The sequence below is a fragment of the Triturus cristatus genome, chromosome 3_1 (genome assembly GCF_964204655.1).
Source record: "Triturus cristatus chromosome 3_1, aTriCri1.1, whole genome shotgun sequence".
Classification (NCBI taxonomy): Eukaryota; Metazoa; Chordata; class Amphibia; order Caudata; family Salamandridae; genus Triturus; species Triturus cristatus.
In genome coordinates, this window is record NC_140583.1 from 685498113 (window position 1) to 685512577 (window position 14465).

General features: G+C 51.5%; 1 protein-coding gene across 1 annotated transcript in view; it reads left to right on the forward strand.

Moving 5' to 3' along the window:
* Nucleotides 1-14465, forward strand: part of TESMIN (testis expressed metallothionein like protein) — a 1510092-nt gene that overhangs the window by 1365875 nt on the left and 129752 nt on the right. The gene's annotated exons all lie outside the window — the stretch shown is intronic.

Genomic DNA, 14465 nt, shown 5'->3' on the forward strand with positions numbered 1-14465 from the left:
TCTGTGATTATGATACAGGTGCTCTTCTGCGCTACTACTAATCTTACTTGTTTGCAGCTTTGCGTTTGCACTTGCTTAGTGTGATTCTTTACGAGTTTATTTTAGAGAAATTAAGTTACGTAATGCTACAGTGACTCTGGTCCACTCCTTACTTTGTCCTGTCACTAATAGATTGAGGCGGATTGATACTTAGGTTTAGGTACTTTGTATGAGCTTCTAATTTGTTAGTGGTATGCGTGATGCCCCCTCACTCAGTTACGTGACGTGCTGCTAGTACGGCAGTCTTTATTAGAACCTTTTCTAGTTTGTTCAATGAGTGGTGGTAGGCTTAGCAGTTAGCACTAGCAGATCAGCATCAATCAATCAAACCAAAATTTGGTGTATACAAAAAATTTAGTCATGTGTCCTCCATGATTTGACCATATGCATTGTTGAGGAATACAGTGCAAATGCATACTTAATGTACAATTGGCATGCCTGGAATAGGTGGGCTAGGTTGGGTGGTACGTTGTACTTAGGCTTAGTTGTAACTTAGTATTCTGGAATCAGAATGGAAGACTGGATTACTGTTGATAAATAGTAACTTAAGTAGTCGAACTGCGAATCCCCCGATATTACGTGTTGACCAGATGAGATCGATCAATTTAGTTATTGCAATTGCTCTTTATATAAGTGTTTTTTGACCGTTGTTGAAAAATATTGTATTTGTTTGACACCATCCATCAATGTTTGTCTCTTTCTTATATCTTTCCTATTCATCAGCACCCAGGGGCAGACAGACAGGGAGTGGGCAGTCGGCGGGACAGTCAGAACACCACCAGGAGGACACCGCTGAGGGCTCCTCTGCTGGCCCCAGTAAGTCTTCTTGTTTTTAATAATATTTCTTATTCCATAACTTTTACTGCTCCATATTTTTCACGAACTATTGTTTGTTTCCAAATGCTATTTTTTTACCACCAATTATCCTTCGATCTGTACGGTTTCAAAAATCTTATCCCTGCCTACGCTATGATGACTCTCAGTACTACTACCACTACATACTATTAGTCTGTCTGTACTGTAGTAGCTAGTCTTGCCCAGATGGCCAGTGCCACTCTTTATGTGAAAGGTTGTAATATAAAACTCATATTCACCAGTAGCTCGAGCCATTGAGTCCAATCCTTTGGGTTGTCGTCTTGTACTACTTTTACTCTTATTGATCTTGAGTCTTTGTTAATCTTGAGGCTTTGAAAATTCACAGCAACAACAGCCCTACCAGATTTATTACTATTTTGATATGATAGCCTATAGGACATACTACTGTTGTAAGGACCTTTCACATACACAGACATTTGCACCAGAAAATTGGATGTTGGTGATGGTAGGTTGGACCTTCCTCGCACACCTCAATCAGAAATTCCGCACCCATCACAATTCCACTGCTTGACTATAGTACTGTCTTGTCATAACTATTAGGTCTTGGAACCCTCCCCCCAAGATACCCAACAAGTAGACAACCCAGAACATAACACACCCAACCTCTCAGTCGTTGAAGCAATGCACATGCACACCCTTACTTTAATTTGCTCACTCGTGTAAGTTAGTCCACACCAAATACCACAAAGTCTATGTAAGTTCAAAATGTTTATTTCAAATTGAGAAGCTCTGTACACTGTTTTATTATAAAATGTAGCACCGACCGGAAAATCAATAACATTAAAACAATATACATTTTTACACTTATACAGTTGGGGATTAAATCATGATAACTGAACAGTGGTGGAAGGCAGCACCACCATCCCCTAGGAATTTAGTTTATATACATTTATAAATGAATATGTGAGTGAAGGGACCCCTCACCTTAGAAGAACCTAGTACTGGTAGTTGTTGCATCATTCAGAAGCTCTGGCTCGTAGAAGGGAATCTTCCGTCTGTAAGGCGAAAAATGAAATGGTGTGCGTTAGTATATTGCAACTTGCAAGCATTTCTCAGCCGTGCCAAAAAGTGTAGCATTTATGGATAAGCAATATGGACTAACAGTAACAGTAGTACACCAGTACTTCCTAAAAAAGTGGCTTGTTAATGTTTTTGTTGACCGCTTGTACGCAGCGCGTAGACTAGACAGTAGCAGTGTGAGACAGGTCATGTGGGCTCAAAGGTGTCATATACAAGAAGCTGCAAGGTAACGTCACATGTGCAAAAATAAAAGACACAAAGGTAAAATGGTAGCATGGCTAGGGCTAATTAAGCAAAGGCTACAATGATCATATATAACTATTAGTGTCTACTCTACTACTACCTGATTTGTACTAGTGATGTATGTTAGTATTACCTAATTTTTCAACCTTGCTACTGATCAATAGGGGGGAGGTGTATATGACGCCTAATAAATGTGTAATGTTTTCTAGGCGCACTACCGACCACCATTGCCGGGGCCAGCGAAGGCGACGCGGAGGGCGAGGATGCGGCAGTTGCTGCAGATAGCAACGGAGCAGTAGGGGGAGTGGCAGCACCAGTGGCAGGCGGTGGTAAGTTAGATTCAGAATCCTTAACTATTGTTGAACTTGACAGTACACTCACTGCAAGGGTGTACTGTATGTATATGTATACTGTAAAGTTGTGACTTAGAGCCCCATTAGGATGGTGGGCGTATTGCCCCCGCCGGGCCGGCTGGAATTCACTGCCGACACCGCAGGGGCAAACCTCCTGCCATCCCTGTAGAAAAAATTCAGACCCCCCCACATGTTGACCAGGCGGAAAAGGGTTCAATATGGCGGTGGTGTCTCTCGGAACACACCGCCAACCATATAATCTGCATTTTGGAATGCCTTTGCGTGGCAGCATTGCCGTCCACCACGGAAAGGCATGCAGACATTGCAGAGTATGCTTGGGGGCCCCCATGGAGATTACGTACCTATGCTATGGTACCCCCCGCCTTTCAAAGCAAAACGTGACAGGCTCCGTGCGGGGCCCGTCATGTTGTGCTTGGAAAAGCAGCACAACATGTATTTTTAGCATTGCTTTCGGCAACGCCAACCAGAATGTAAAAAAAATAGGATGCGCCTGCCACTGTGCCGGGCGCATCATCCTAATTAATTGTCCCCACAGGACCCCCACTCTTTTTAGCATGAGGATGGCGGGCGGACAAAGTACACCCGCTATCCTATGTCGTAAGTAAGTATGAGTTGTTGGTGGCGTTTGAAGAGTGAACTGGAAGACTAGAATTCCCTTTAATTGGCATAGGAGCGGGAGTATTGAGTAACCAATGGCCTCATCTATCTGATTTCAACTCCGCTTTGAAAGTTTTATGGAGAAGAGCACCTGGTGCACTGTTCAACTAAAAAGTGAAAGACGGGTGGAAGGAAGAAGGACGGGCGAGATTTAAAATGGTATGTAGTGCTACTCTACCATGCCACTATGTGTATAAATAATTAACTTGTCTTACTGTTTTTCTAAGAGTATATTTTACAATTGTCTTGTTTTTTTCTTTTTGATACACAGCTACTCCGAAACAAAATCGAAAGGAGTTGGCCGCCAAGGCACGGCGCCGGAAGCTGGAGGCCATCCAGCGGGAATACCGGCGGCTGGTGGTCTTAGCCGAGGAGGAGGAGGAGACTGCTGCAGCAATTGTTGAAGCCTCCTCCAGTGCCCCGGGCCCCAGCCACTGCCCTCCAGCAGTACGGCGCCACCGTCTGGCGGCTGCCTGCCACCACCATAGTGCCATCTCCGGTCCCCCCCCACTGAGGTGGAGTAACTGTTTTACATCACACTGTTTCCTTGCTGGTGCATGGCCGCCCATAGCCTGTGTTTGATAATAATTGGCTGCCTGTATAAGACACAAACAGATAGATGCGACACACCTCACTCATTGAATTGTCCTTCTAGTACTTTCAGTCTGTCCTCTAGTCTATGCATTCTTTGTACTGGTGTGTGAAAATGAAATCATTGACAACATGTCCATTATTAATTCTGCCTCCCCCAAACTTCTCTCTTATCGGTGCTTGATGTTTATGTCCAATTGTGGCACAGCACTGGCTGCATGGTGAAGATGGTTTCCTTTTTCATACATGCCATGATTGGGGTAGTGGTGGTGGTAGCATAGTAGTAGTAGTAGACACTGGCAGGGCTGCAGCATTTGCAAAAAAAGAAAAGGAGACAGTCAATCGCCTTTGAGAGACTGTTAGAGGAGTAGTAGAATGAAGTACAGTACAGAACTTACCGAGCAACAATAATATGCTCAAATATTTGACAAAAAACATAATGGTAGTTGGGATAGCCTACTAGACAGAGTTACAAACTATAGTTGTGTCGAGTCACTTGACTAGGCCTACAGCCTAACAGTTAGTGCTGTATATGAGGAATGACAACAAACAAATCCAATCAATACCGGTAATTCATGCTGAGGTATATGTTCCTTTGTTAAATAAAATAACCTCTGAAATATCCTACTCATGGGTGGGCAAGCTGAAGAAGATCATCGCTCTGCCTTGAAATTGAAGTAGTGTTGCTTTCACCACATCCACCCCAGCAAGTGTGTGATTAAATATTGGTGTACATTTAATTTAGTTACACCTCGACAAAAAGTCACACAGCCCGGGGGAAGAGGGTTAGGGTTTGTTGAATGGATGGGAAGGGGGTTTTTGGGAAAGGTTTGACATAGAAAAACAGTATGCATACATAGACAAACAAACGACAATCATTGAAGACTACCATATCCATATGTTAAGGGAGAAAAAGGCAATGCATGCATGATGATGAGAGACCCGGATTACATACACTTCTAGTTCTTGTTCTGTTCAGGCCTTCATACTTTTACAGATAGCAAATAGAAATTTTAAATATTGGTAGGGAAGAATCGTAAACACAGAGCAAACCTAATGATGTAAATAACAACTCCAAGAACACACTCTTGTAAAGATTGTATACAAAATATTAATCAAATTATTTAAAAGAATATAAAAGTGGATACTGTTACTGTGTTATCCTGGTCAAAAATGTGGACTGGGTTTGCATCTCGGCATTCCTCTTGCTCCTCTCGTCCATCAATCTTGGGTGTGTCGCCTCGCCACTCGCCACTGCCCGGCTGGAAAAAAAAGGTGATTTATTGGTAAGGTAATTATGCATTGTAATGTTTTACAAAGTTTAGGGCAAGGCCCGGCCTGTAATTGTAAATGGAAAACCAAAGGGGATATTGAGAAAGAAAGTTAAAACAAATGCACAAGTTATGGTGTAGTGCAACAAGAACACTTTCCGAGGTGGCATGTATGCATCATCTCTACTACTCTAGTCTATTTCCAGCATCGACCTTCAACAGTAACAGGAGAGAGCAGGCCCACAGTGCTTAGCAGTAGCACATCCTACGTTAACACTTTAGAGTCCTTTTTTTTTCTCAAAGAGTTGGACAAACACAAAGCACATTATCCATTCCAAACATTGCATTTTACAGTTTCAGTTAGTAAAATCAATGCACTGCAGTCATCCCACCGCTACACTCTATTCCACTTCTACACAGACATTTGTGTCTGCTGTGGTTGTTGTTGATGTGTTTACCTTTATGCTTTTCCGTTTTTATGCCACTCATGAAACGTCCTCCTGACTTCATCATCATCTCCGATACTTTTACTGACTGACTGTGAAGATCGGACTGCAGTATAAGTACATTTTTTATGACACAACAAGAGTAGAAATATAAATATTACTGACTTGAGTTATTCTTTATTGTGTACAGAAAGATAGATTACTAGTACACTTTGACTTCACTTTGTGCACAACAAACAAACAACGAAAACACAAAGACCAATCGCTCAGAGTCAGGTGTCTAATGCATGCCATTAATTGTCATTACCTGTTCCTTCTCATCTTAAGTTAACGGGCCATCAATTTCGCCATCATCATGATGGACGGGTCTGTTGTGTCAATCATACTCATTGCGCAGATTGAGTGAGTCCCCTTCCTGTATTGAATTAAAAGCAATGTATCACTGTTGGACCCGGCCTCGTAGAATGGCCCTACGTGCCCCCGCACCACCGAAACCTGGTACCTGCAGCCCAAGCACACGGCCCAGCCGACCCTCCCCACCAGGACACACGCACCGACCCGGACGTCCCCGTCCATGGCCTCTCTCCTTTCGGCCACCCCGGGCCCGCGTGCCCAACTCATGCACCAAGATGGCCGCCCGGCCCCAGCGCGACCCGGGCCTAGAGGCGCCACTCCGGCTGGAGGACATCACGCTTCCAGGGGATGAGAGAGGGAGGAGCAGTTTCTATCGCACCTCTGAACTCCCCTGGGACGATGGGTTTCGATCGGGCCTCCGGCCTCCCTGAGGGCTGGCTCCACGCCTGCTGGGTGTCTGGGACTCCTCCCGACCCGGCCCTGAAAGGATCAAAAGACAATAGCAGGAAATCCCGACAAGCGACCCCCAGGTGACAAGACCCCTGCCTGCACAGACTCCGGACATCAAAGAGGGGTCGACCTATAACAAGGGGTGCTCTGGGTCTGTCCGGCAGATTCGACGCTGGAACAACGAGAGCCTGCCGACGTGGTCGCGGCTCCTGGAACTTGGACCCACCTGAGCCCTGCTGAGTGACTCGCGGCTCCCTGAAGATCGTAAGACCTCCGAACTTGTACCTGAGCCTGCTGAGTGACTCGCGGCTCCCTGAAGATCGTAAGACCTCCGAACTTGTACCTGAGCCTGCTGAGTGACTCGCGGCTCCCTGAAACTCGTAAGACCTCCGAACTTGTGCCTGAGCCTGCTGAGTGACTCGCGGCTCCTTGAACCTCGTAAGACCTCCGAACCTGCACCTGAGCCCGCTGAGTGACTCGCGGCTCCAACGGACTCTCACGGTCCCGCCGGACCCCGACTACAACCACGTATCCCCCAGCTCGAGGATTGTGAGCTGTGCGCCGGATACGTCCCTGCCTTGATCCTTTAACCAGAGACTGTCCCGCTACCCCCTACCCCTTCCGAGACTCATTGAGCCCGTGCTCACCTTGTACATATTTGCAGTGATAACCTACTTGATAAAGATTGATTTCTAAGAATACCCGGTGTGGTCACTCTGTGTCATGTGGTGCCAGAAGTACGATCCTAGATACGAGATTCCTCCCCCTGGGGAGTCTCCCGCCAGTGCCCGGCTACGATACTTCGAGGGTGGGTCTCAGGGTAGTCAGGACCCCCTTCCAGGCTCCTCTGAGGTCGCCGTCTAACATTGGTGGCAAGCGACGGGATTCGGGCCCATCACCTAGAGATCGTACCGTAAACAACGGAAGCACTACCGACAAAGATGGCAGAAGGAAGCACCGTGAGCCCCGCAGAAACCAACGCCAACAGGGTGTTCCAGGTGGAGCATCTAGAAGAATATACACACAAAGAGCTAAAGCAATTTTGCAAAGAACTTAAAATCGCTACCACTGGTCTCAACACTAAAGAAGATTTGCAGAAAGCACTGAAAACTTGGGTGGAGACCGGGGCCTCCCGCCCAGAAGGCACGGGGGAGCGCCCCGACGAAGCCGAACCCCCCCAGAGTGAAAGCAGCAGCAATCAGGTGCGAGGCATCGTACCAGACGGGGGACTATCCCCGGAAGAGCTCGTGGACAGAGAGAGAAGTCGCAATCATGAACTCGAGTTAGCCAAACTCAAAATCGAGGGCGAATTAAAGTTAGCGGAGAAAAAGCTAGCAGTAGAACAAATGCGTGTACAAGGCGAACTAGAAGAAAAGAAGCTCCAACGGGAGCACGAAGGAAGGAAGCTCCAACTGGAGCACGAACGCAGCTTGAAGGAACTCGAGCTCAAGGCCAGAAATGAGGAAGGGAGGCCCCCGGGAAACCGAGAGACGGCCTCCCCAGCGGAACAGAAGGTCCACATCCCCAAGGATGTGGTCAAGGAATATTATAAAAACGATGACATTCAGCAATGGTTCAGGGCCTACGAGGTCGCCATGACCTCCCATCGGATCCCGCAGAAGGACTGGGGGGCGGGGTTGTGGGGGCGGTTTCTGAGCGAAGGACGGGACACCCTGCTCGACCTACCCCTCTCCCTGCAGACCTCCTACAGCCACATGAAAGAGGCTCTACTCACAAGATACGGCCTCACCCCAGAAATGTACCGTCAGCGATTCCGGGACTGCAGGAAGATCCCGGGCACCACCTGGGTGGAGTATGTAAACTTTTTCAGTCGGGCCTTCGATGGGTGGATCAAGGGCAGCAAAGTCACCACCCTTGCCGAACTCACTGACCTCATGTTGTGGGAACACCTGGCTGCGAACTGCTTCATAGAACTACGTCAGCATCTGCTTGACAGCAAGCTCACAGACCCCCGGAAGCTGGCTGTGGAGGCCGACCGCTGGACCAACACCCGGGTCTCCCGGGGCATGGTAGGAGAGTACCCCCGAGCCAGTCAGGGACCACCCCGCCAGAGAGGGGGAGGGAACCAGGGAGGGCCGAGAGAATCCCAGCCTAGCCCCCCGAAGACACAACCTCCACCTTTCCCGGCGCCCCCCCCACCAGTGACAGGGCCCCCTGGGAGACGGGGACACCGGGTGACCGTCACATGTTTCCGTTGCCAGAAACCCGGGCACTACGCCAATGACCCAGAGTGCCCCATGGCCACCCAAGTCTCCCCTACCACCCCTGCGAGACAGATAGCCAACGTAGCCCTGGGGGAGGAGGTTGAGGAAGCCGAGGAGTGGGAACCTGCAGCGATGGCCCTAGTATCCCTGGGAGATAGGGAGATGATCCCTGGTAGCCTCCTACCCTCCAACACACAGAAATACGGGCAGCTCGTCAAGATCAATGGCCACCAAGTCGAGGCCCTGCGGGACACCGGGGCCAGTATCACCGGTGTCCTCAGGCACCTAGTCCCCGAGGAGCAAATCTTCCCCAACGTCTTTTGCCCTGTAATATCCGCAGACAATAGAGAAAGTATGTGTCAGGTAGCCCTGGTACCGTTTGAGTGGGGAGGGGTGATAGGTAAACTCAAGGTGGCCGTAAGAACCTCCCAGCCGGTCGACTGCCTCTTAGGGAACGACCTGGAGAGTTCTCCCTGGAAGCACGTCGAGCGCAAGGCCCACCTAGGAATGATGGGACTCCCCGAGTGGGTGTGCGCCACCACCCGATCTATGTCAGCCCGACTCACTCCCCGGAGAGAAGTTGAAAGCACCCCGATCAAAGAGACCAGAACAGTCCCCGCCGAGGGTCCTCCCGTCCCCCCATCAGAAGGGTCCGTCGCCCGCGACGAACCCGCACCTTAAGACCCCGAGTTGGGAGATCTACCCGAGTTGGCCCAGTGGCACCACGAGGGGGGGCCCACCCGGGAAGAATTTTGCCGGGAGCAAGCCACTTGTCCTTCCCTGGTCGGGCTGCGGCGCCAGGCCGAGGGCCAAGCCGCAGGGGACCAGACCGGGACGCACCGAATCTATTGGGAAAACAGCATCTTGTACAGTGAGCAGAAGTCGGTGGAGCTGGGATCCGGACGGGTATTGGTGGTACCCCTCCGCTTCCGAGACTTCCTCCTGGGCTTAGCCCACGACGTCCCCCTCGCCGGCCACCTGGGTCAGGACAAGACCTACAGCCGTCTCGTGACCCATTTTTACTGGCCTAGAATGAGAGCAGCGGTAGAAGCCCACTGCAAGTCCTGCCCCACGTGCCAGGCTAGTGGGAAGAGCGGGGGGAAGCGCAAGGCTCCCCTCCAACCCTTCCCGGTCGTCAGTACCCCTTTTGAACGAGTCGGAATCGACGTCGTGGGACCACTGGACCCCCCCACCTCCCAAGGTCACCGTTTCATCTTGGTCCTAGTGGACCACGCCACCCGCTATCCTGAGGCTATTCCCCTACGCACCATTACGGCCCCCGTGGTGGGCCGGGCCCTGATGGGGATCTTTTCCAGGGTGGGTTTTCCCCGCGAGGTCGTGAGCGATCGCGGCACTAATTTTATCTCCAAATATATGACGTCCCTGTGGCAACAATGTGGGGTGTCCTATAAGTTCACCACCCCGTACCATCCCCAGGGGAACGGCCTAGTAGAAAGGTTTAATAGGACTTTGAAGGGGATGATCGCTGGCCTAGAAGAGCCCCTCCGGCGTAAGTGGGACGTCCTGCTCCCCTGCCTCTTGTTTGCTTACCAGGAGGTCCCCCAGAAGTCCTTAGGATTCAGCCCGTTTGAATTACTCTATGGACACCCCGTCCGAGGTCCCCTCAGTTTGGTTAAGGAAGGGTGGGAGGCAGCACCCCAGACCACCCCCCGAGATGTGTTCCAATACGTCCTGGCCCTCCAGAACCAGACCAGGAAGTTCCGAGAATTGGCCGAGGCCAACCTGGAGGCGAGTCAAGAAGAAATGAAGCACTGGTACGACCAGAATGCCACTCTGGTCGAGTTCCAGCCGGGCCAGCAGGTGTGGGTCATGGCCCCCGTGAAGCCTAGCGCCCTCCAGGACCGATGGACTGGGCCCTACAAAGTGGTTGAGAGGAAGAGTCAAGTCACATACTTGGTGGACGTCCAGTCGCCTCGGGATCCCCTCCGGGTCCTGCACGTGAACCGCCTCAAGCCTCACTTCGTGCGGACAGAACTGAGCCTCCTGCTGGCCACCGATGACGGGGCCGAAGATGAGTCGGATCCCCTCCCGGACCTCCTGTGTGTCAAGGAGCAGGATGGCTCCGTGGAGGGAGTGAACCTCTCCCCAGCCCTCACTGCCCAGCAACAAGCGGACTGCCGCCAGCTCCTAAGACAATTTTCCGACCTCTTCTCCCTGGCTCCCCGGGTCACCAACTGGTGTGTTCACGATGTGGACACCGGGGACAGCCCGCAGGTGAGACACCGAGCCTACCGGGTTCCTGACCGGGTCCGGTCCTGCATTCAAGCTGAAGTCTCGAAGATGTTGACCCTGGGGGTGATCGAGCCCTCTGACAGTCCCTGGGCCAGCCCCGTGGTCCTGGTCCCGAAGGCAGCGGCCCCCAGTGTCGCCCCCGAACTCCGATTCTGCGTGGACTACTGGGGGCTCAATGACGTTACCCGAGCCGATGCCCACCCCATTCCACGAGCCGACGAACTCATTGACCGACTAGGGGCAGCCCGGTTCCTCAGCACCTTCGACCTCACCTGCGGATACTGGCAGATTGCGCTCACCGAAGGGGCCAAGGAGCGGTCCGCTTTCTCCACCCCCGATGGGCACTACCGCTTCCGCGTAATGCCCTTCGGGATGAAAAATGCCCCGGCCACTTTCCAGCGACTGGTGAATAGGGTCCTGGCCGGGCTAGAGCAGTTCAGCGCGGCATATCTGGACGACATCGCTGTTTTCAGTTCAGAATGGAGTGAGCACCTCCAGCACCTCCGGAGGGTGCTAACCGCCCTGCGCCAGGCAGGCCTCACAGTAAAAGCCAGCAAGTGCCAGATCGGGCAAGGATCCGTAGTCTACCTGGGGCACCAGGTCGGGAGCGGCCAGGTCGCCCCTCTACAGCCAAAGATCGACGCCATCCTGGCCTGGGAACCACCCATCACCCAAACGGAGGTCCGAGCCTTTCTGGGACTCACTGGCTACTACCGAAGATTCATTCGGGGGTATGGCAGCCTTGTCGGCCCTCTCACAGAACTCACGTCTAAACGACAGCCAAAGAAAGTGCAGTGGACGGCTGCCTGCCAAGAAGCTTTCGATGCCCTAAAAAAGACCATGTGTACTGCCCCCGTCCTCCAGGCTCCCGACTACACCAAGGAGTTCATAGTCCAGACCGATGCCTCTGAGCATGGCATTGGGGCCGTCCTGTCCCAAGTGAATGACCAAGGCCTAGACCAGCCCGTCGCCTTCCTCAGTCGGCGACTGTTGCCCCGAGAACAGAGATGGAGCACCATAAAGCGCGAAGCCTTTGCCGTGGTCTGGGCACTCAAAAAGCTACGGCCCTACCTGTTCGGCACCCATTTCAGAGTCCAAACTGACCATCGGCCCTTGCGATGGCTCATGCAGATGCGAGGAGAAAACCCCAAGCTACTGCGGTGGTCAATCTCCCTCCAGGGGATGGATTTCACCGTAGAACACCGCCCTGGCACGGACCACGCCAACGCTGACGGCCTCTCCCGGTTCTTCCGCCTCAGCGAAGAGAACCCCCCAAGATGATGGGCAGTTCTCTCCGGCTTTCAGCTGGGGGGGACGCGTGTTGGACCCGGCCTCGTAGAATGGCCCTACGTGCCCCCGCACCACCGAAACCTGGTACCTGCAGCCCAAGCACACGGCCCAGCCGACCCTCCCCACCAGGACACACGCACCGACCCGGACGTCCCCGTCCATGGCCTCTCTCCTTTCGGCCACCCCGGGCCCGCGTGCCCAACTCATGCACCAAGATGGCCGCCCGGCCCCAGCGCGACCCGGGCCTAGAGGCGCCACTCCGGCTGGAGGACATCACGCTTCCAGGGGATGAGAGAGGGAGGAGCAGTTTCTATCGCACCTCTGAACTCCCCTGGGACGATGGGTTTCGATCGGGCCTCCGGCCTCCCTGAGGGCTGGCTCCACGCCTGCTGGGTGTCTGGGACTCCTCCCGACCCGGCCCTGAAAGGATCAAAAGACAATAGCAGGAAATCCCGACAAGCGACCCCCAGGTGACAAGACCCCTGCCTGCACAGACTCCGGACATCAAAGAGGGGTCGACCTATAACAAGGGGTGCTCTGGGTCTGTCCGGCAGATTCGACGCTGGAACAACGAGAGCCTGCCGACGTGGTCGCGGCTCCTGGAACTTGGACCCACCTGAGCCCTGCTGAGTGACTCGCGGCTCCCTGAAGATCGTAAGACCTCCGAACTTGTACCTGAGCCTGCTGAGTGACTCGCGGCTCCCTGAAGATCGTAAGACCTCCGAACTTGTACCTGAGCCTGCTGAGTGACTCGCGGCTCCCTGAAACTCGTAAGACCTCCGAACTTGTGCCTGAGCTTGCTGAGTGACTCGCGGCTCCTTGAACCTCGTAAGACCTCCGAACCTGCACCTGAGCCCGCTGAGTGACTCGCGGCTCCAACGGACTCTCACGGTCCCGCCGGACCCCGACTACAACCACGTATCCCCCAGCTCGAGGATTGTGAGCTGTGCGCCGGATACGTCCCTGCCTTGATCCTTTAACCAGAGACTGTCCCACTACCCCCTACCCCTTCCGAGACTCATTGAGCCCGTGCTCACCTTGTACATATTTGCAGTGATAACCTACTTGATAAAGATTGATTTCTAAGAATACCCGGTGTGGTCACTCTGTGTCGTGTGGTGCCAGAAGTACGATCCTAGATACGAGATTCCTCCCCCTGGGGAGTCTCCCGCCAGTGCCCGGCTACGATACTTCGAGGGTGGGTCTCAGGGTAGTCAGGACCCCCTTCCAGGCTCCTCTGAGGTCGCCGTCTAACAATCACCTAGCTGTAGGAGAAGTACACATTTAATATTTTCAATAAGGGGACAATTGAATTTACCTTGCGTTAAGTTTAGTGTGTTCTGTAGAAAGTTGATTAGTGGCAGTGCACAATTACATAAATTCATGCACAACAAACACAACAAAATCTAAATCATTCAGTCTGCGACTCTGCGTCCAATGCATGGCATCAATCATTACCTGTTCCATCTTATTTTCAGTTAATGGCCAGTCTCTCTCGGCTCTGAAAGGAGGATAGCTATAGTAGTCATCTGATTCATGCTCCACTTCTTTTGGAAGGACTAGGAAAGTTTGAATTTGTTGTTACCATCATCCAATCATCATTCATGAGGGAAATGGAATTGAGCACGAGATTCAGTATGATGGAGCGGAGGAGCTGGATTCGGAGGACTGTACTGTCAAATAGCAGACACCTGAAACTTGTATATTAAATTAGAAGAGTAGAAGACGGTGGTAATGGATTTGTTGGGTTTCACAAGTTTATAACCGGAACGACAGACACATAAAAAAAGGGGGAAAAAAGGGAGGAAGACAGTAAGTGCGAGCCTAATTGTCAGGGAAGTATAGCTCGTCCTCAAACTCTGGGGGTTCAGCCAGTAGTAGGTAATCATCTGACATAATACTTCCGTCACCTGAGCCGCTGTCCTCATCTTCCTCCATTGCTTCATGTATTGTTTAATTCGGTGGTATGAAGTGCTGATTCATTTTGATCATTGTTAACCTCTCCACTTTTTTTGGCGATAGACTGGTCCTTCTCAATGTTACAATGGAACCAGCAGCACTGAAAACACGTTCGGAAGAGACACTTGCAACAGGGCAAGCCAGATAGCTTATCGCCAACCTGCTGAGCTGTGGCCATTCAGACCTTTTCCTATACCAATACTGCAATGGGTTTTGATCAATGTACACCTCTGTTGGATCGTCCAGATAGGCCTGGACCATCCGCTCAATGTTCAGGGTTGCTGCTGGTAAGCTTTCGTGCTGTTTTTTCTGTGCATCAGCACTGTGCTTATTAAGGCCTAACTTTAGATACCAATCCTGTAATGATAATGATTGTACTCGGCCTAATGATCCAGTTATTGTTTCTGTGGTCGATAG